This window comes from Bombina bombina, chromosome 2, assembly GCF_027579735.1.
Source record: "Bombina bombina isolate aBomBom1 chromosome 2, aBomBom1.pri, whole genome shotgun sequence".
Taxonomy (NCBI): domain Eukaryota; kingdom Metazoa; phylum Chordata; class Amphibia; order Anura; family Bombinatoridae; genus Bombina; species Bombina bombina.
This window is the reverse complement of record NC_069500.1, coordinates 577,585,629-577,609,551: the sequence shown is the minus strand read 5'-3', so window position 1 is coordinate 577,609,551 and position 23,923 is coordinate 577,585,629.

Below are 23,923 nucleotides of genomic sequence, written 5' to 3'. Positions count from 1 at the left end.
ATTTTCTTCTTTTATACCCTTTCTTGCCAGCCACGCTGTGGAGTACTTGGACGCGTGTGATGGAGCATTGTCCTGCATGAAAATCATGTTTTTCTTGAAGGATGCAGACTTCTTCCTGTACCACTGCTTGAAGAAGGTGTCTTCCAGAAACTGGCAGTAGGACTGGGAGTTGAGCTTGACTCCATCCTCAACCCGAAAAGGCCCCACAAGCTCATCTTTGATGATACCAGCCCAAACCAGTACTCCACCTCCACCTTGCTGGCGTCTGAGTCGGACTGGAGCTCTCTGCCCTTTACCAATCCAGCCACGGGCCCATCCATCTGGCCCATCAAGACTCACTCTCATTTCATCAGTCCATAAAACCTTAGAAAAATCAGTCTTGAGATATTTCTTGGCCCAGTCTTGACGTTTCAGCTTGTGTGTCTTGTTCAGTGGTGGTCGTCTTTCAGCCTTTCTTACCTTGGCCATGTCTCTGAGTATTGCACACCTTGTGCTTTTGGGCACTCCAGTGATGTTGCAGCTCTGAAATATGGCCAAACTGGTGGCAAGTGGCATCTTGGCAGCTGCACGCTTGACTTTTCTCAGTTCATGGGCAGTTATTTTGCGCCTTGGTTTTTCCACACGCTTCTTGCGACCCTGTTGACTATTTTGAATGAAACGCTTGATTTTTCGATGATCACGCTTCAGAAGCTTTGCAATTTTAAGAGTGCTGCATCCCTCTGCAAGATATCTCACTATTTTTGACTTTTCTGAGCCTGTCAAGTCCTTCTTTTGACCCATTTTGCCAAAGGAAAGGAAGTTGCCTAATAATTATGCACACCTGATATAGGGTGTTGATGTCATTAGACCACACCCCTTCTCATTACAGAGATGCACATCACCTAATATGCTTAATTGGTAGTAGGCTTTCGAGCCTATACAGCTTGGAGTAAGACAACATGCATAAAGAGGATGATGTGGTCAAAATACTCATTTGCCTAATAATGCTGCACTCCCTGTATAGGAAAATTATGAAGATGTATGTGGAAAGTTTAGACTTGTGAACCAGCTATGTGCTCTTTAAAGGGATATGAAACCCATTTTTATTTATTTTACGATTCAAATAGAGCATGCAATTTTAAGCAACTTTCTAATTTACTCCTATTATCAATTTTATCAGCAAGCACTACCCAGGGTGCTGAACCAAAAATCGCCAGCTCCTAAGCTTACTTTTCTTATTTTTTAAATAAAGATAACAAGAGAACAAAGAAAAATTGATAATAGGAGTAAATTAGAAAGCTGCTTAAAATTGCATGCTCTAGCTGAACCATGAAAGAAAAAAAAAACTGGGTTTCATATTCCTTAAGATTTCAGGACTGAAAAATCCACAGTTTCCAGATATTCTGCAAAGTTGACTTACTGTTCATAATTATACATTTTATGCTACAATGTCAAAGTGTATAATATCCCTTTAAAGGGATAGGAAAGTCAAAATTTAACTTGCATGATTCAGATAGAGCAGGTCATTTTAAGACACTTATAAATTCACTTTTATTTTCAAATGTGCTTCATTCTCTTAGTATCCCTTATTAAAAAATGAATATGCACGTATCATATACTAGTGGGAGCTGCTGCTAATTGGTGCCTGCACACATTTGTCTCTTGTGATTGGCTAAATAGATATTTTCAGTAGTGCAATGCTGTCCATTCAGTAATGGATAACAAGAGAAAGAAGAAAATTTGATAATAGAATTAAATTGGAAAGTTGTTTAAAATTGAATGTTCTATCTGAATCATAAAATAAAATTTTGGGGTTTACTATCCCTTTAAGTTAGGTAATATTTATAATTTTTTTTTTTAAAATGCTTGTGATAAATATAATTTCTATACTTAGAGACTGAGTAGCTGTCATTAGGAAAAAAAATGTTTCTCTTTTTAGTTATTATTATTATTATTATTATTATTATTATTATTATTATTATTATTATTATTATTATTATTATTATTATTATGCCAAAAGCAATTTAGTCAGTTTTTAAATGCAAATTTAAAAATAATATTTAGAGACATTATTCACTGAGGACTTATATGTTTAATACTCATGCATGAGATATTTGCATTTAAAAACTTCTGTTGATGAAAAGTAGCATCTCATTTGTATGCTAGCCTCCAATAACCACACAATAAAATGCATAAAGAATGATACATGCCTCACATATGCTGTTTAAACTCAGTGTGCATATTTTTGCATTGGATGACAGTTTATTGTAGCATGCAGTCAGCCTTTTAGGGAGATTAGCAGATTTAAATAATTTAGTCAAGTTACTGGTTTTGACTAATGCTGACAAACTGTAGAAAATAGCTATGCAGCCAAGAACCAAGCTGGGTTCTTAAAAAATGTGTTTCTAATGTACAAAACATTTTATTTGCAAACCATTCCCTGTACAAATAAATGCAATATATTAATCAGTCTTAATTCCCTCCTGCATGTAGATAAAAAACAGTAAAGGTAACATGATACACAAGACAAATATTCACTTTGCAATTTGAATTTGTGTTATTTTCTGTATCTATTATTTATGACTTCATAATATTTAAATCATGAAAGTTAATGTTTTATTAATCCTGTTTCCCACATTTTCATATTTCTTAAATATTGATTTTATTATTTCTGCAGTCTCTATTAAAAGTCTAGTCTTTTATAGTTTCAGAAAATGTGATGTGCAAATTAACTGTTCAGTTGGTGATTATTTTTGTTGCTATTATAATAAAAAGCATACTTATAAAAGACCATGCTTGATTTTTAAGCAAGGCGTCTGGGAAAATGTACAGGTCACAATAACCTGAGACTGCCACAGCAAATTATGTTGAGGTTTAAAACAAAAATTACATTTAAAAAAAGGCATTTTTATTTGGGCATATACATTGATGGTATGTTCAAATCTATCAGAATTCCTACATAATTATTTTTTGCTATTTATCTTTCTTACATTTAGATTAGTTAAGCATACATATATATATATATATATATATATATATATATATATATATATATATATATATATATATACTAAACAGGTGGAATCTTCACTGATACATGCAGAAGAAAAAAGCAGCCAATGAAAAATGAGAACATCATCAAAACTAATTAATCTATTATGTTCCCAGAATTTCAGCTGATATATATATATATATATATATATATATATACAACACACAGAGAAAGTCCAGCACTCACTTACAAGCTCTCAGCTAAGATTAAAAGCAAAAATGGAAGGGTTAGTTACTGCATTTGTCCAAATGGGACAAGCCCAGGTACTACGTCAAAGTCCCTTCCAGAAACCTGGGAACCTAAAACAGCGACACACTGCAAGCTCTCAATCCAACAAACTGGGAACAAGTGAAGGGTGCACAGGCTTATGTAATCACCCCAGACATATACAAAACACGGATTGAGAGCTTGCATTGTGCGGCTGTTTTAGGGTACCAGGTTTTGGAAGGTACTTTGACGTGGTACCTGGGCTTGTCCAATTTGGCCAAATGCGGTAACAAACCTTTCCATTTTTGCTTTTACTCTTAGCTGAGAGCTTGTAAGTGAGTGCTGGACTTTCTTTGTGTGTTGTATTAATTTGTTTTGTAATTTTCCTTATGGTTCTTGCACCCAGACCTGTCTGGGGTTAACTGCCTGGAAGACAGCACAGCTTCCTGTGAGTGCCAGTGCGCACCCAGGGCTGAGCATGTTGCAGGGTCACCGGATGTGTACCCAGTCTGGTCTGAAAGTGCAGTCCCCTTCTGTGTTTTGTGTATATATATATATATATATATATATATATATATATATATATACACAAACAAACACATCAATAACACCCATGGATTACAAACAACAGAGTATAAAAGAGAAATCTAAAAACGGTACTATTCATGGATTCTTACAATCTTTGCTAACCTTTTCTTATCCCAGTTCCTCTCCTCTCTTGCCTGCCCCCCCCCCCCCCCTTGCATGTTTTTTTCATGTAATCCCACAAGCCCTGTTGATCTGAAGGTCACCTACGTGTAAGGTAATCTACAACAGCTGGGAACTCATGACATATGTTACCTTTTTGTGTATTGTACCTATGTATATATTGTGGCAGAATCTGTTTGCACTCTACAAATAAATAATAATATTAATAAATAATAATAACAAATGATAATAATAAACATTGGTATGATAAATTGATCAACAACCACTTGAAGCCCTCATAACTAGGAAAGAAATATGTTAAGCATAGGGTACAAATAGAGGATAGAGAGTTAGAGAGTGATTGAACTTATCAGCTGTAGTGTATACAACTGTTACTTCTTTAGACTTGAAACATCTGTATCTATAAATAAATATTCTATATGCTACTTTGTTTACATCCAGCAGAAACATTTAAACAGTTTCATAACTACATTCATAGACATTTGCCAGCTGTGATGACAAATTGAGCAAATGTTTCTGTGCAAATATTTGACAGCTAGCGGACCCTAATTAAGAAGTGGCAACACAAACCTTTGGAGAATGAAGTCATTGTGATTTTAAACAAGCATAAAAAGATTGAAATATCTAGTCTAAAAAAATGTCATATTCAACGGAAGAATGTTTTATCCATTTATTCTGTCACAGGAACTTTGAAATCATGACACTACTCCAATGTAATATACTTTGATGATAAACTAGCTTAACTTTCCAGTACAAGGGAAAGGCCACCTGTTGCCAGAATGTCCATATTGCTCATTGGCTGTCTTGTAGCTGTCATCACATCAATGCAATCTGCACCCAACATACTAGAATATAATGAGTATGTCAGAAGTTGGAGGTCAGCCATCAAAGTTCATGAAAACTTGGCTTCTATACAATGTTAGCATGAAGGGCTTGCCTATCATCTTGTGCAAAGGATTTCTGCTCCACTTGATTTGTTTGCACAGAGCTTGTTGCTGTTGGATAGAGCACATATACTCACATACTTTTTGACAGCTCATTGAAATATTTTCACTTTAGATAATAATACTTCCTTGAGTCTTGTAGCTGATATAAGCAATATAACCAATTGTGTTTTCTGTCTGTTTTACTTATATATTTCTATTGTTGCCAAGTGTTATGACTAGTAGGAGATCAGGCATGGAAATATAATTATTATAAAATATTTCATACGAACATAAGCTTTTTAAATGTGTAACATCTAGTTACTGATATGTTAGCTGGTATTTATATTACGGTTAGTGTTTCTTCTTCAATTCTAAAAGGAAATCTGTTATATTTATATATGTAGCAAGTTTTTTTTTTTAATTTAAATCTGTTTTACTTTTATATGTTATATGAAACTTTATATTTTTTTCCAGTTTCCTGGATAGTCATTTAGGTATCATAAGTTCATAGAAGTACATGTAGACAACAGGGTCTTAATACAGAGTTTAAATAATTAAACTTCTGAAATATAAATTATAAAATATAAAAAAAAATGTTGTGACAGAAAAGTTAATTATACAACATTTTTACTTTTGTGGTTATCAGTGTCTCTTGTGATAAGTTGATGATAAACACTACATTGCTTGTAACTAACTAATTTTACAGGGATTGATGTAACTGAATACACAGGAGAAAAGCATGAAACCACCAAATAAACAAGGGCAAAACAAAAATATGTTTTATAGTCCACATAGGGGCAGTTTAAGAGAAGCAAATATTGAAGGGTAGTTCTATGGCATGATGTCTTTCAACTCTTATGGTCACCAAATCTGTATTTATTTTTTTGTTACATTGCAGTGAGCAGTTTTTGGGAATGTTCCTTTAGGGAAAAGTCTTCTATATTAAGCTTAGAAGCCTTTATTATAACAAGTTAGATTTAGCATACATATTTTGAACAAATTGTTTGCTATAAAAAATTTGTTTGAACCTAGATTCTGTTCATAGGGTCATTTGGCTTGGGCAAATTTTGATATTATTTGTTACTTATTTTCTATGGGGAATATATTTAGTGCAGCAGCGGAGCAACTAGACAGCAAGTTAAAATATAATAAAGTTAAAGTAGTATCTAGTGCTACTACTTCAAGCCATTACATTTTTTTAATGGGGTCAGGATTGACCAAAAGCAAATGTGAAGCCTGATACAGGAATTAATCAACTGGCAAGGACATTCCTGGATATAGTTATTGAACAGCAAAGTGTGGTGTATGAGCTACCTAAAAAGGTCTTAGCTAAAGTCCCTAAGGAGATCACAATAATCTCTGAAAAAGTGATCAAAAATCAAATGGTACAAAAAATGGGAGGCGGGACAAAGCGCTCTAAAGAAAGAGCTGACCAAAAAGGGAAAAGGGAGGGAGGGGATTCCTTATATATTATAAAAACCTTACATTTATCCACGTGTGAAAAAAGGGGAGTATATAATGAAAGTAGAAACAATATATATATAATAAATAATCTATATACAAATATGTTCAATAAATCACATAATATAGATATAATTAAACAATTAAAAGAAATTTTTTTTTAGCCCAAAATTGATAAAATATACTATTTAATCAGGCAGACTTAAAGGCTGAACACAGTGAAATTGTCTCTTCTTGGTTAAACTACAATCAATTGCTTCATTACATATCATATCACAAACACAAACATGACTTGGGAAGAGAACTCACCCCATTTGAGAAACTTTGCATATCATTGACAACCCCCAGACACCTGATATTCCTATTGTATAAGCTTACATCCATTATGGACCCAACAATCCTTCCGTCCTACACTTTTTCCTGTGAAAAGGAGCTAGACCAAGACATTGGTCTGGAGGAATGGAGGAAGGCTTTTTTGCTCACTAAACGCTCCTCGGTATCTGCGACCGTTCAGGAAATCTACCTGAAATATTTATGTAGGTGGTACCTCACTCCTACAAGGCTTCATAAAATATACCCCTCCTCTAGCAGTCTTTGCTGGAGGGGTTGTAGAGCTGAGGGATCACTGCTTCACATCTGGTGGTCATGTCCTGGACTGCAGCCATTCTGGACAGCATTTTTTTCCAAAATTTCGGATATCCTACAAATTGTAATCCCTCAAACCCCTAACAGCCTCTTGTTCTGCTCCCTTCCCAAAATAAAAGATAAAACTAAATTAGCCCTCCTACTTATAATGCTGACAGCAGCCAAAAAGCTCATCCCGAAGAGATGGAAATCCCCAGAAATACCAACGGTGGGGGAGTGGATACAACAAGTGTCTGATCTCCTTCTGCTGGAAAGATACCACTATCTTAAAATCCAAAAACTAGACATTTATGAATATATGGTGGCCATTTGGAATAATACAATTTAACTGTTAACCTTTGGAGTTATGTGTGGGGTTTTTTTTTTTCCCTTTCCTCTTTTCCCTTTCTTCTAACCCTCTTCTTTTACCCTCTTTTATATATCCTCTCTAAGGTTTGATAAATTTATAAATAACTAAAACCTGGTCTCTGATTTTAGAGATCCAGAAAGATTGCAATCATATAAAAAAAAATTATATAGAAAATTGAAAATTATTACTGTTTTAAGTGGGCCCCGCCATTGTTTTGGGTGGGACCCTTTAACATGTTATTTTGATGTATCCAGACATTGTTTGTTATAACGCATATAATTTGTACGGCATATACTGTGATTATGTCCATACTTGGCTATATGTTTTTCTTTTTCTTATTGCCGTTGTATTGCTCTATTTACATCAATAAAGCTTTTTGAAAACAAAAAAAAATATATACTATTTAATAAGCTGATACTAAAAACAATAAAATCAAGTTATATACAAACTTAGATTGATGCTGGCTTCTAAAAATGAATATGAGACCATTTAAAAAGAGAGTACAGTAATTAAGGTCTTAATGATAGGATAGCAGATATTAATAATAATAACACTTGTTAAAACAAAATGTATAAGAAATGTATGACAAAATGCATATGCTAATAAGTAAAACTAAAAAGATACTATTAGAACCTCTGTGGTGAAATCCATTGGGATGATGACGTCAGATCCTGTGTGAGAGTAGCGTAATCCACTGGACTCCAATCAATAGTGATTCTCTGTTTGAAACAATACTATGTATCTTCCGTAGTGCAAAGTCTGGAATAGCGTTGATACAATATATTTCTTACAGCCTGTTTCCTGCTGAAATTCACAGAATTGTAGCAGATAGGATGGTGAGAACCAGACAGGAATTATACATGTAGTTTGCTCGTTACCACACAAAACAAACAATGAACCTGGGTGGTCTATTGACACAGTGAGATCAGGAATAAACACAAAAAACAGAAATTATTCATATGACTATACTCTTATAATTTAGAGATAGAAATGAACCTGTATAGCGGATATAGATCCCTCCAGAGTACATAAAAGAATAGTAAGCACAATCTATGCATTTTGGGAGACTAAACTGCCTTTATCAAGATGCTTACTAACATTAACAGTGGCCCTTCTATAGGGAACAACCTAAGAGTAAGGGATTGGTGAAAACTATTATTCTATTAGAATAAAGTGTGAATTACCAAAGTAAATCCTAAAAGGGGTTGTACAAAAGATACTGTTGAGACTTATGGTATAATTATACTCAATGAAAACACATTTTGGAACAGTAATATAAAGACTTGAAAATTGTAAAATGAATGTATCTACATTACTCAAAATAACAGTTAATATATCATATATGTTGTATACATTTATCAGATAGTAATCCTTATTTTATATAGCATTCTAGATAGATTAGACCCGATTATAGAGCAGAAGATAAACCATTAAAAAAGCTGGTCAAATACATCTTAGTATATATAAAGAAGCTAGAAACATATTATTATTACTTATAAAAGATATTTTATCAATCTTGGGATAAAAAACATAAAATATATATATATAGGAAACTATTATACATAAAAGATATTAATAATAAAATGAAAAAAGAAGTGAAATACCAAAGGATAATGTAAATAATCATAAGGAATATTTATGGGAGCTCACTGAAAATTTTTTGCTCAATAATAAGGGGTAATAGTTGCTGATCTATGTTTTAATACATTGATATATTAGTAATGTCCTTTGTGAAACATTATATGGACACTAAATTATATGTTTTACCGAAAATTAAAAAGGTGAATCAAGGAAGGAATATTAGAATAGTGTTACAGTAGTGAAGTGAATACGCACGTGCATAGTATATTTGCTCATATTATTTGTAAACAAGTGTCTGCAAAAAATATTATAAATTATAAAGTTAAATTCTATCAGCCAATCGGAATTAAGGTAGGAAAAATCCTATTGGCTGATTCAATCAGCCAATAGGATTGAGAGCGCATTCTATTGGCTTATTGGAACAGCCAATAGAATGCAAGCTCAATCCTATTGGCTGATTGGATCAGCCAATAGGATTTTTCCTACAGATTGGCTGATAGAATCCTATCAGCCAATCGGAATTCAAGGGACGCCATCTTGAATGATGTCATTTAAAGGAACCTTCATTCGTTGGGAGTTGTCAGAAGAAGAGGATGCTCCACGTCGGCTGGCTTCAAGATAGACCCGCTCCACTCCGGATGGATGAAGATAGGAGATGCCGCCTGGATGAAGACTTCTGCCTGTCTGGAGGACCTCTTCTGCCCGGATCGGATGAAGACTTCTGCCCCTCTGGAGGACCACTTGTGCCTGGATGGATGAAGACGGCTCAAGGTAGGGTGATCTTCAAGGGGGTAATGTTAGGTTTTATTAAGGGGGGATTGGGTGGGTTTTAGAGTAGGGTTGGGAGTGTGGGTGGTGGGTTTTAATGAGGGGGGGTATTGTATTTTTTTTTACAGGTAAAAGAGCTGATTACTTTGGGGCAATGTCCTGCAAAAAGCCCTTTTAAGGGCTATTTGTAATTTAGTTTAGGGTAGGGAATTTTATTTCTTTTTCTTATTGCCGTTGTATTGCTCTATTTACATCAATAAAGCTTTTTGAAAAAAAAATATATACTATTTAATAAGCTGATACGAAAAACAATAAAATCAAGTTATATACAAACTCAGATTGATGCTGGCTTCTAAAAATGAATATGAGACCATTTAAAAAGAGAGTACAGTAATTACGGTCTTAATGATAGGATAGCAGATATTAATAATAATAACACTTGTTAAAACAAGATGTATAAGAAATGTATGACAAAATGCATATGCTAATAAGTAAAACTAAAAAGATACTATTATAACCTCTGTGGTGAAATCCATTGGGATGATGACGTCAGATCCTGTGTGAGAGTAGCGTAATCCGCTGGACTCCAATCAATAGTGATTCTCTGTTTGAAACAATACTATGTATCTTCCGTAGTGCAAAGTCTGGAATAGCGTTGATACAATATATTTCTTACAGCCTGTTTCCGCTGAAATTCACAGAATTGTAGCAGATAGGATGGTGAGAACCAGACAGGAATTATACATGTAGTTTGCTCGTTACCACACAAAACAAACAATGAACCTGGGTGGTCTATTGACACAGTGAGATCAGGAATAAACACAAAAAACAGGAATTATTCATATGACTATACTCTTATAATTTAGAGATAGAAATGAACCTGTATAGCGGATATAGATCCCTCCAGAGTACATAAAAGAATAGTAAGCACAATCTACGCATTTTGGGAGACTAAACTGCCTTTATCAAGATGCTTACTAACATTAACAGTGGCCCTTCTATAGGGAACAACCTAAGAGTAAGGGATTGGTGAAAACTATTATTCTATTAGAATAAAGTGGGAATTACCAAAGTAAATCCTAAAAGGGGTTGTACAAAAGATACTGTTGAGACTTATGGTATAATTATACTGTCATATCACAGTAATTCCCAATCTCTATACTTCATCTTTTCCACGTTTCACTGTCCCTTTAAACATAATATCACATGACCGTTATGCCTTTATAAGCCCTCCTCTCTAATTCATCGATGCTTGGTAATTTGATTCACATGAGGAGTGATCACAACTTTCAAGAAGCTCTCTCCATTTTCGTCAAGTTGTTTTTCTACCTTTATAGCTGCAAAGTTCTCTTTAATCACAGGACAGCATACTTCATTCTGAAACGCTAACTGACATTCAGCGTGTCTGCAGTAGTTCGGCGTCTGACGTCATCAGCACTCCGGGAGACAGTGTCGCAGCTCCTCTCTGTTGCCGGATTCAACACTGCTTCTCAGGACAACTGAACAGTTATCAAGCATAGTCTTCACAAGTACACGCTGGTCATGAAGTGTTGGGTATCGTACTAAATATAAAGTTATTGCTGAAGTTACGCTAATATCATATGTTCCTAAGACTGTATATACTAACTAATCAAGCTTATACATATACGTTACTAATGGAAAGTGTGCATGTTTAACATCCTCTGCATATATCCTGTTATTTCTGCATACAATACACTGCCATAACAATTCTGCTGCAGTCATAAATAAGGTTGCATATGAACTTTACTAACCTGAATATTAAAGCATTGTACCTGATTGATAAGCTACAATCTATTTAAAGAGATACTAACAGAGCTTCAATTACATAAAGTTATATTTTATTCTATATCCAAAGAGATTATCTATTGTTTAGCAAATGCTATTATAGTACTTAGGAGAGTATTAGCACACTCATATTGTTGTGCATATCTCCAACAACTAAAGATAGTTGTTATTTACTTTTGACCTAAACAGGTCACCCTCAGTCAATGAGCATAATAAGGTTCCTAGTTTATCAAGGTACCTAGGTTTGGTGTGAGACTGAGTGGAGTAGATACAACTGGGTTCATATTAATTATATAATAAATCCTCACATATTACCAAGCCACCCTTAACCCACTTGTATCTATAATGGATGTTACTGAATTGTCCAACCGTGTTGGAACCCTTTCTCAAAATATGGATATAATGATCCAGGGTCTTAGGGACCTCCAAGTTGAAAATCAGGAATTACGAAAATATATTAGAGATCATGTACCTACTCAAACTTTACCAACACCTCTTGTTTCTCCTGAGCCACAAATATGTCCACCTGAGAGATTTTCTGGAGACAGAACTCAATTTAGAGACTTTAAAAATTCATGTACTTTATTATTTTCATTGAAACCAAGAACCTATCCTACCGAAAGGGTTAAAGTTCTAACGGTAATTTCTTATCTTACTGGTGAAGCCAAGGCATGGGCTAATGCATACTATGAGAAAGAAGATCCTATCTTAAACTCATTAGAATCATTGTTTAATGCCATGTCCTTACTATATGAAGATCACGACAAACAAACTTCAGCAGAAAATTCTATCAGACATCTGCGACAAGGTAGACGCCCTGTAGAAGAATATATAACTGATTTCAAAAGATGGGCACCTGACACACAGTGGAATAACCCAGCTTTGACAAATCAATTCCGTATTGGATTAGCGGATGCTATAAAAGATGAATTGGCACGTGTGGTTCTTCCTAAGGACTTAGAAAATCTTATGACCTTGTCTATATCTATTGATCGTCGTTTGAGGCAAAGGAAGATTGAAAGAGGGTCATCAGAATTATACACCAAGAAAGCCTATAGCTCTCATTCAGTTTCCACTGTCCGTTTAACAGATGAGCCTATGGAGATAGGTTTTGTCAAAGGTCCTCTTAAACCTGAAGAAAAGGCTAGACGAAGACAACTTAATCTTTGTTTATATTGTGCTGCTAAGGATCATGGAGTAAAGGAGTGTCCAATTCTGTTAAAATCAAAAAAGGGTAAGCAAGAGATAGCTCATTTAAATGAGACTGTTATAAAAAACTCATCTCACTTTACTCTTTCTGTTTGTCTACAGTGGGATCAACATCAACTTAAAGCCCAGGTGGTAATCGATTCAGGAGCAACTAATAATTTCATTCATTCATCCTTTGTTGAAAATCACAAGATTCCTATAATTAAAAAATTAATTGCATTACCTATTCGAGTTGTTGATGGTTCTTTTATCAATTCAGGTCCCGTTACCCATCATACTGATCCATTATCATTAACATTTTCATCAGGTCACTCTGAATTGTGTACCTTTGAGGTTATTCATTCCCCTTTGTACCCCATAATTCTAGGACTCTCATGGCTAAAGAAACATCAACCAAACATCTCATGGAATAGTGGTACTATTTCCTTCGACTCACCATATTGTAAAAAACACTGTATACAATCACAAACTATATTACAGGTTGATATCACAAATATACCAACAGAGTATTCAGATTTTTATGATGTTTTTGATAAGGTTGAGGCTCAATCTCTACCTCCCCACAGACCCTACGACTGTCCTATCGATTTAAAACCAAACAGTAAAATTCCTTATGGTCGTATATATCCACTCTCTGAACCAGAACTGCTTCATCTCAAAGGATATCTTGAAGAAAATCTAAAGAAAGGTTTTATTCGGCCTTCTACATCTTCAGCTGGTGCCGGGTTCTTTTTCGTGAAGAATAAAGATGACAGTCTCAGGCCTATAATTGACTATAGACAACTGAACAATTGTACAATAAAAAATAGATATCCTTTACCTCTTATTCCAGAACTCATAGAGAGGTTACAGGGTGCTACCATTTTCACCAAACTGGATTTAAGAGGTGCATATAATTTAATTAGAATTCGCAAAGGTGATGAATGGTTAACTGCCTTTCGCACTAGGTATGGTCTCTATGAGTATTGTGTCATGCCTTTTGGGTTGTGCAATGCACCTGCAACTTTTCAGTTTTTCATTAATGATGTTTTCAAAGATTTACTTGACACATACATTGTCATTTATTTGGACGATATTCTCATTTATTCACATTCCAAAGAGGATCACATACAACATGTCAGAACAGTTCTTTCAAGATTAAGACAGAACAACTTATATGTTAAGGCAGAAAAATGTATATTCAATTCTGATACTATTTCTTTCCTGGGGTATCATATTTCACCAAAAGGAATATCCATGGAGGACAACAAAGTACAAGCTATCACTAACTGGCCTATTCCAAAAAATAAGAAAGAGCTCCAGAGATTCCTAGGATTCTCAAATTTTTATAGAAAATTTATTAAAGGTTTCTCTACTATTGCAAAACCTCTCACATTACTCACCCGGAAGAATAACAAATACCACTGGAACCAACAGGCAGATGAGTCTTTTAACGCTCTCAAACACAGTTTCATTACCGCTCCAATTCTACAATTCCCAGATCCATCGAAACAATATACATTAGAAGTAGATGCATCCGAATTTGCAATAGGAGCCATTCTGTCTCAAAAAGATTCTTCTACCAACATGCTTCATCCTGTTGCATATTATTCTCGGGTTATGAATTCGGCCGAAATTAATTACCCAATTGGGGAAAAAGAACTTCTAGCCATCAAGGCTGCATTAGAAATTTGGAGACATCTATTAGAAGGCGCAAGATTTCCAATCATCATATTTACAGATCATCGTAATCTACAATATCTAAAAACTAACAAAAGTCTTTCTTCCAGACAAGTCAGATGGAGTTTATTCTTTACTAGATTTGATTTTATAATCACTTATCGTCCAGGAGTAAGAAATACAAAGGCAGATGCTCTATCTAGATATTCAACTCCATTAACTGAGAGTTCTGAACTAAACTCAATAATACCACCAGAAAAATTCATTGGCCTCTTAGTGGGAAAAACATCTATTCTCAAAGAACAACAACAGAATGATCCATTGATTAATGATTCTAGGATTCATAAAGGTAATGATGGATTTTTTTACCATGGTCATGCACTGTATGTTCCAGAATCTCTTAGGAATGACATTTTAGCTATGGCACATGATATTCCACTTTCAGGACATCCTGGTTTCAAGAAAACTCTTCATTTAATTCAAAGGGATTTTTGGTGGCCGCATATGATTCAGTCTGTAAAACAGTACATACAAGGGTGTGCTGTATGTACCAAATGTAAATCTCAAAGAATTCACCCTTATGGTTTACTTCTATCTCTTCCAATCGCTGACAGACCTTGGCAAGATATTGCCCTAGACTTCATTGTCGATCTACCTCCCTCTTCTAACAACACAGTAATCCTGGTTGTTGTGGATCTCTTTTCAAAAATGGCACATTTTATACCTATACACACTTTGCCAACAGCTTCAGAAACAGCAGAATTGTTCATCAAACATATTGTCAGATTGCATGGGTTACCTAAGTCTATTACGACTGACAGGGGTACACAATTTACCTCTCGATTTTGGACACAACTCTGTTCTAGTTTGCATATTGATCGCCGTTTGAGTTCAGCTTACCATCCTCAAACAAACGGTCAGACCGAAAGGACTAATCAGAGTTTAGAGCAATATCTAAGATGCTACTGTACATTTCAGCAAGACAACTGGTCTTCTCTTCTTCCTACTGCTGAATTCTCATATAATAACACCATTAATTCATCTACCAATACAACTCCATTTTTCATTAACTATGGGTTTCATCCCTCTTATCATCTTCTTCAAAGATCAGAAAGTTCTTGTCCCTTGGTAAATGACACTGTGAATACAATTGCTGAAGGATTCATTCAACTAAAACAGATTTTACTACAATCTCAAGAAAGGCAAAAACGTTATTATGACTTAAGGAGAACAAAACCTCCTGAGTATAAGGTGGGAGATCTAGTTTGGTTGTCTTCTAAACACTTGAAGCTTCACATTCCCAGTAAAAAGCTTGGTTCTCTGTTTATTGGTCCTTACAAAATTATTAGGATTGTTAATGCTAATGCTGTCACTTTACAACTACCAAGTTCTTTCAAGATACATCCAACATTTCATGTATCCCTTTTGAAACCTTATGTTCCAGTCAGAGATCAAGCCTTGACAATTCAAGTTCCGACACTCATTGAGGATGAAGTATCATATGAAGTTGATTCCATCTTGGATTCTAGATTCTATAAGAATTCTCTACAGTATTTAGTTCGGTGGAAAAATTATTCATCAGAAGAGGATTCTTGGGAACCATCCACTAACTTATCAGCCCCTAGATTGGTATCTCTGTTTCATCGCAGACATCCAGATCGTCCCAAACCCTGATCTGCGGAGCAGATCGTTAAGGGGGGTGTCCTGTCATATCACAGTAATTCCCAATCTCTATACTTCATCTTTTCCACGTTTCACTGTCCCTTTAAACATAATATCACATGACCGTTATGCCTTTATAAGCCCTCCTCTCTAATTCATCGATGCTTGGTAATTTGATTCACATGAGGAGTGATCACAACTTTCAAGAAGCTCTCTCCATTTTCGTCAAGTTGTTTTTCTACCTTTATAGCTGCAAAGTTCTCTTTAATCACAGGACAGCATACTTCATTCTGAAACGCTAACTGACATTCAGCGTGTCTGCAGTAGTTCGGCGTCTGACGTCATCAGCACTCCGGGAGTCAGTGTCGCAGCTCCTCTCTGTTGCCGGATTCAACACTGCTTCTCAGGACAACTGAACAGTTATCAAGCATAGTCTTCACAAGTACACGCTGGTCATGAAGTGTTGGGTATCGTACTAAATATAAAGTTATTGCTGAAGTTACGCTAATATCATATGTTCCTAAGACTGTATATACTAACTAATCAAGCTTATACATATACGTTACTAATGGAAAGTGTGCATGTTTAACATCCTCTGCATATATCCTGGTTATTTCTGCATACAATACACTGCCATAACAATTCTGCTGCAGTCATAAATAAGGTTGCATATGAACTTTACTAACCTGAATATTAAAGCATTGTACCTGATTGATAAGCTACAATCTATTTAAAGAGATACTAACAGAGCTTCAATTACATAAAGTTATATTTTATTCTATATCCAAAGAGATTATCTATTGTTTAGCAAATGCTATTATAGTACTTAGGAGAGTATTAGCACACTCATATTGTTGTGCATATCTCCAACAACTAAAGATAGTTGTTATTTACTTTTGACCTAAACAGGTCACCCTCAGTCAATGAGCATAATAAGGTTCCTAGTTTATCAAGGTACCTAGGTTTGGTGTGAGACTGAGTGGAGTAGATACAACTGGGTTCATATTAATTATATAATAAATCCTCACATATACTCAATGAAAACACATTTTGGAACAGTAATATAAAGACTTGAAAATTGTAAAATGAATGTATCTACATTACTCAAAATAACAGTTAATATATCATATATGTTGTATACATTTATCAGATAGTAATCCTTATTTTATATAGCATTCTAGATAGATTAGACCCAATTATAGAGCAGAAGATAAACCATTAAAAAAGCGGGTCAAATACATCTTAGTATATATAAAGAAGCTAGAAACATATTATTATTACTTATAAAAGATATTTGATCAATCTTGGGATAAGAAACATAAAATATATATATATAGGAAATTATTATACATAAAAGATATTAATAATAAAACGAAAAAAGAAGTGAAATACCAAAGGATAATGTAAATAATCATAAGGAATATTTATGGGAGCTCACTGAAATTTTTTTGCTCAATAATAAGGGGTAATAGTTGCTGATCTATGTTTTAATACATTGATATATTAGTAATGTCCTTTGTGAAACATTATATGGACACTAAATTATATGTTTTACCGAAAATTAAAAAGGTGAATCAAGGAAGGAATATTAGAATAGTGTTACAGTAGTGAAGTGAATACGCACGTGCATAGTATATTTGCTCATATTATTTGTAAACAAGTGTCTGCAAAAAATATTATAAATTATAAAGTTAAATTCTATCAGCCAATCGGAATTAAGGTAGGAAAAATCCTATTGGCTGATTCAATCAGCCAATAGGATTGAGAGCGCATTCTATTGGCTGATTGGAACAGCCAATAGAATGCAAGCTCAATCCTATTGGCTGATTGGATCAGCCAGTAGGATTTTTCCTACCGATTGACTGATAGAATCCTATCAGCCAATCGGAATTCAAGGGACGCCATCTTGAATGATGTCATTTAAAGGAACCTTCATTCGTTGGGAGTCGTCAGAAGAAGAGGATGCTCCACATCGGCTGGCTTCAAGATGGACCCGCTCCGCTCCGGATGGATTAAGATAGGAGATGCCGCCTGGATGAAGACTTCTGCCTGTCTGGAGGACCTCTTCTGCCCGGATCGGATGAAGACTTCTGCCCCTCTGGAGGACCACTTGTGTCTGGATGGATGAAGACGGCTCAAGGTAGGGTGATCTTCAAGGGGGTAGTGTTAGGTTTTATTAAGGGGGGATTGGGTGGGTTTTAGAGTAGGGTTCGGAGTGTGGGTGGTGGGTTTTAATGAGGGGGGTATTGTATTTTTTTTACAGGTAAAAGAGCTGATTACTTTGGGGCAATGTCCTGCAAAAAGCCCTTTTAAGGGCTATTTGTAATTTAGTTTAGGGTAGGGAATTTTGTTATTTTGGGGGTCTTTTTTATTTTGTTAAGGGGATTAGAGTAGGTGTAATTAGTTTAAAATTCTTGTATTTTTTTTTTATTTTCTGTAATTTAGTGTTTTTTTGTACTTTAGTTTATTTAATTTAATTGTATTTAATTGTAGGTAATTAGTAAATTAATTTAATGATAGTGTAGTGTTAGGTGTAATTGTAACTTAGGTTAGGATTTATTTTACAGGTAGATTTGTACTTATTTTAACTAGGTAGTTATTAACTAGTTAATAACTATTTAATAACTATTCTACCTAGTTAAAATAAATACAAACTTGCCTGTAAAATAAATATAAACCCTAAGCTAGCTACAATTTAACTATTAGTTATATTGTAGCTAGTTTAGGGTTTATTTTATAGGTAAGTATTTAGTTTTAAATAGGATTAATTTAATTTTATTGATATTTATTTAAATTATATTTAAGTTAGGGGGGTGTTAGGGTAAGGGTTAGACTTAGGTTTAGGGGTTAATACATTTAATATAGTAGCGGCGACGTTGGGGGCGGCAGATTATGGGTTAATAAAAGTAGATAGGTGTCGGCAATGTTAGGGACGGCAGATTAGGGGTTAATAAAATTTAACTAGTGTTTGCAAGGCGGGAGTGCAGTGTTTTAGGGGTTAATTTATTTATTACAGTGGCGGCGATGTCCGGTCGGCAGATTAGGGTTAAAAACTTTATTAAAGTGTTTCCGATGTGGGGGGGGGCTCGGTTTAGGGGTTAATAGGTAGTTTATGGGTGTTAGTGTACTTTGTAGCACTTTAATTAAGAGTTTTATGTTACGGCGTTAGCCCATAAAACTCTTAACTACTGAGTTTTAAATGCTGTAGGAGTCTTGACAGGAGAGGGTGTACCGCTCACTTCTTCCAAGACTCGTAATACTGGCGTTAGGCAAATCCCATTACAAAGATAGGATACACAATTTACGTAAGGGGATTTGCGGTAAGTTCGAGTCATTGAAGAAAACTGAGCGGTACACCTGTACCTGCCAGACTCGTAATACCAGCGGGCGTTAAAAAGCAGCGTTGGGACCTCTCAATGCTGCTTTTTAAGGCTAACGCAAGAAACATAATCTAGCCGATAGTGAGTTAAAAAAGGGTGTTAAGGTCGAAGGAGCTGTTGAGCCCCTGGGGGTAAAGTATTTTAAAACTTAAAATCAACTCAGCCTCTTTCTTTAATAATGTTTTTTCAATGTTGCCTCCCCTATTACTAGGGTGAATTTTAAGAATCCCCCAGAATTTAAGACAACCTAAATCACCTTGGTGTACATCTGTAAAGTGTTGGTAAAGTGCTGTTTTGTTAGTGCTCCAAATGTGTTCTCTAATCCTGTCTCTCAAAAGGCGACTCGTTTGTTCGATATATATTAAATTGCAAGGACATTTAATACAATATATGAAATTAAAATCACTGCATTTTATGATTTCCTTAATTGCCATCAGTAGAAACTACTTTCTTAAATTTACTGCTATTTTTACAGGACTTGCAGGTGTGACAGGGAAAAAACAGATATTTTCTAATTTCTTAAGTCTCTATTAAATTTGTTTTTTAATATTTAAATTCACTAGGTGACAGTTAACTTTTAAGATTTTTTTCCTTTCTAAAAATAAGGTCTGGATTTATTTTCACTTTATCACCTAAAATAGAGTCTTGTTGTATATAATGCCAATGCCTATTCAGATTACTTCTAATTTCTGTATGATGAGAACTATATTCAGTAATAAAAGGAACAGTGATTCGGTCTTCATTAGATGGTGGATTGGTTTTAAAAGAATTTTTAATTATTCTTTTATTTTTCACAGTATTATCCTTTTTGAGTAGGGTATGTCTATCAATAGTTCTTACTAGATCTCTGGTATCTTGCCCTTTTTCAAATCATATCCTTAATCTTTAAACCTATTCACTAATATATCCGATTGTGTATCATATGACTCTACATCTGTACAGTTTTTCCTAACCCTTAAAAATTGACTTTTGGGGATATTAGACTTCCATCTGTTAAGATGGCAACTTTTCTTTTTTTATTTATGCAAAAGATGGCAACTTTTATAGTGAGTAAAGTAGTTAGAATCAATTGGTTTAAAGTAGGTTCTGGTCTTCTTCATTTCTTTATCAATGATTTCTATTTCTATGTCTAGGAAATGTATTAGACTGGTACTGATTTCGTGTGTAAAACTGAGTCCTAGAATATTTGAATTCAATTTTTCAAGAAAGCGTTCAAAAATTTCTTGGTCTCCTCTCCAGATCAGGAAGACATCATCTATATAGCGTTTATAGAGCATAAGGTTTGCTCCCCATTGTTCTCTGGCAAAAAAAAATTCTTCAAAGAATCCCATAAAAAGATTAGCATAACTCGGAGTGAATCTTGTGTCCATTGGTGTCCCCCTGATCTGGAGAAAGCAATCATTATTAAATAAAAAGCTATTTAGCTTTAGAGTGAATTCAATGCTATTCAATGTATCAACACTATTCCAGACTTTGCACTATGGAAGATACATAGTATCGTTTCAAACAGAGAATCACTATTGATTGGAGGCCAGCGGATTACGCTACTCTCACACAGGATCTGACATCATCATCCCAACGGATTTCACCACAGAGGCTATTATACCTACGAACAGTGAGTTTTCTTAACAGTTTTGTATCCCACTACATCTGAGGCTGTGCACAGCTTAAGACACAGACATGTATTAACCATACCTATATAATCATAAGATTGATATCGGTGGACTTTGTTCACCCATCTTGTGTCACAGACTTTGATGTTAATAGTGTCTTTTTAGTTTTTACTTATTAGCATATGCATTTTGTCATACATTTCTTATACATCTTGTTTTAACAAGCGTTATTATTATTAATATCTGCTATCCTATCATTAAGACCGTAATTACTGTATTCTCTTTTTAAATGGTCTCATATTCATTTTTAGATGTCGGCATCAATCTGAGTTTGTATACAACTTGATTTTATTGTTTTTTGGATCAGTTTATTAAATAGTATATTTTATCAATTTTGGGCTAAAAAAACTTTCTTTTAATTTTTTAATTATATCTATATTATGTGATTCATTGAACATATTTGTATATAGATTATTTATTATATATATATATATATATATATATATATATATTGTTTCTACTTTCATTATATACTCCCCTTTTCACAGGTGGATATATGTAAGGTTTTTATATTATATAAGGAATCCCCTCTCTCCCCTTTTTGGTCAGCTCTTTCTTTAGAGCGCTTTGTCCCGCCTCCCCTTTTTTGGATATAGTTATTAAAACGTTAACTTTTAAAACATTTCATATCTGAATAGTTTTAAAGTGAACTTTTGAATAATTTCCCACCTGCAAACAAAGCCTTTCCTGACTTTTGAGTAAACTTTTTAACTTCATGAATGAAGAATTGTTATTTTCGTAATTTTGTTTTTGTGCTGTGCCATCATCTGTTGGAGCTTGTTTTACGTTTTGTAATACAGCAACATTAGTGATCTTTTGCATTCCTCTATACTGAGATGCACATGTATAATATATTTATGCCTATATGTATGTATATAATTATTAATACACAGAATTATCATACATATTTTATTGGAACTATAATAATGGAAAATGAGATCCCTCCCCAACCATAGTAGTCAGAAGTTACTTGGCGAAAGTTCTGCAAAAGTAATTTAGCACTTAGCAAAACCATGCTATTTACATTTCATGCTAATAACAGGAAACTCAGAACAGCTGCACTAAAAGAAAAAAAAGAAGAAAAAAAAAACACTCCAACAATATGTTAATTCTCTTGTCGAAATATGAAGAAAACATTAGTTTAATATTTATGGGGCGGGCAAGAGAATCAGCTGACATTTATAAGCCTAGAAATTTAAGTAGTTACAGACATGAAACCCAACATTTTTGAGACCAGTAGTTATGGATTTTGCAAAACAAAAATGTTTCACAAAACTCATAACTAAAATGTTACTAAGTACACTAACACCCATAAACTACTTATTAACCCCAAAACCCCCACCCTCCCGCATCGCAAATAGTATAATAAACTTATTAACCCCTAATTTGCCACCCACCCACATAGCCGACACTAAAATAAACCTATTAACCCCTAAACTGCTGACTCCCCACATCGCCAACACTAAATAAATCTTGTAACCCCTAAACCGCTGGCCCCTCCAACACAACACTATATTAAAGTATTAACCCTTCAACCTCCAGCCCCCACATTGCAACTAAAAAACTAAACCTATTAACCCCTAAACCTCCAGCCCCCCACATTGTAACTAATAAACTAAACCTATTAACACCTAAATCACCGGCCCCCCACATTGCGGTGTACGGCAGTGACCGTATAAAGAGGATACTCCACGCTAGATGTCCACACCGCTGGCGACAATGCTCCGTGCCCCCACAGCTCCACGACACCAGGATCAAGATAGAAGATGCCGCCTGGATGAAGATGGATGTTCGGACTTCAGGAACAGTGAGTAGATTTTCTAGAGTTAGTGTTAGGTTTTTTTTTGGGTGGATTTTATTTTATTTTACTGCCCTGACCAATCTATCTGTCACTATAATTCCACTCTTACAGTGGTCCTTGACAATTTGGCACCTCCTTCCAAAGCTCAAAAGTAAAGCACTCATCCTCATGGCATACTCCTCTGACGTGCTATCTACATAGATGTTCCCAAATTGCTGAGGGACATTGGGGAAAATTCATTGTTCAGCTGACTTCAACACTACAAACTCATCTTAAACTCGTACTATTCTGCCCTTAACCTCTCCAAGCAGGATTACTTCTCTAATGTTATCTATTTCTTCAAACTCAAAATGTCTGTCCTCCACTTTTAGCACCCTTCTCTGCCCACCCCCACCTCCTATTTCCACTTCTCTCTCAGCTCCAATGCACTTATATATCTCTACAGGGAGTGCAGAATTATTAGGCAAATGAGTATTTTGACCACATCATCCTCTTTATGCATGTTGTCTTACTCCAAGCTGTATAGGCTCGAAAGCCTACTACCAATTAAGCATATTAGGTGATGTGCATCTCTGTAATGAGAAGGGGTGTGGTCTAATGACATCAACACCCTATATCAGGTGTGCATAATTATTAGGCAACTTCCTTTCCTTTGGCAAAATGGGTCAAAAGAAGGACTTGATAGGCTCAGAAAAGTCAAAAATAGTGAGATATCTTGCAGAGGGATGCAGCACTCTTAAAATTGCAAAGCTTCTGAAGCGTGATCATCGAACAATCAAGCGTTTCATTCAAAATAGTCAACAGGGTCGCAAGAAGCGTGTGGAAAAACCAAGGCGCAAAATAACTGCCCATGAACTGAGAAAAGTCAAGCGTGCAGCTGCCAAGATGCCACTTGCCACCAGTTTGGCCATATTTCAGAGCTGCAACATCACTGGAGTGCCCAAAAGGACAAGGTGTGCAATACTCAGAGACATGGCCAAGGTAAGAAAGGCTGAAAGACGACCACCACTGAACAAGACACACAAGCTGAAATGTCAAGACTGGGCCAAGAAATATC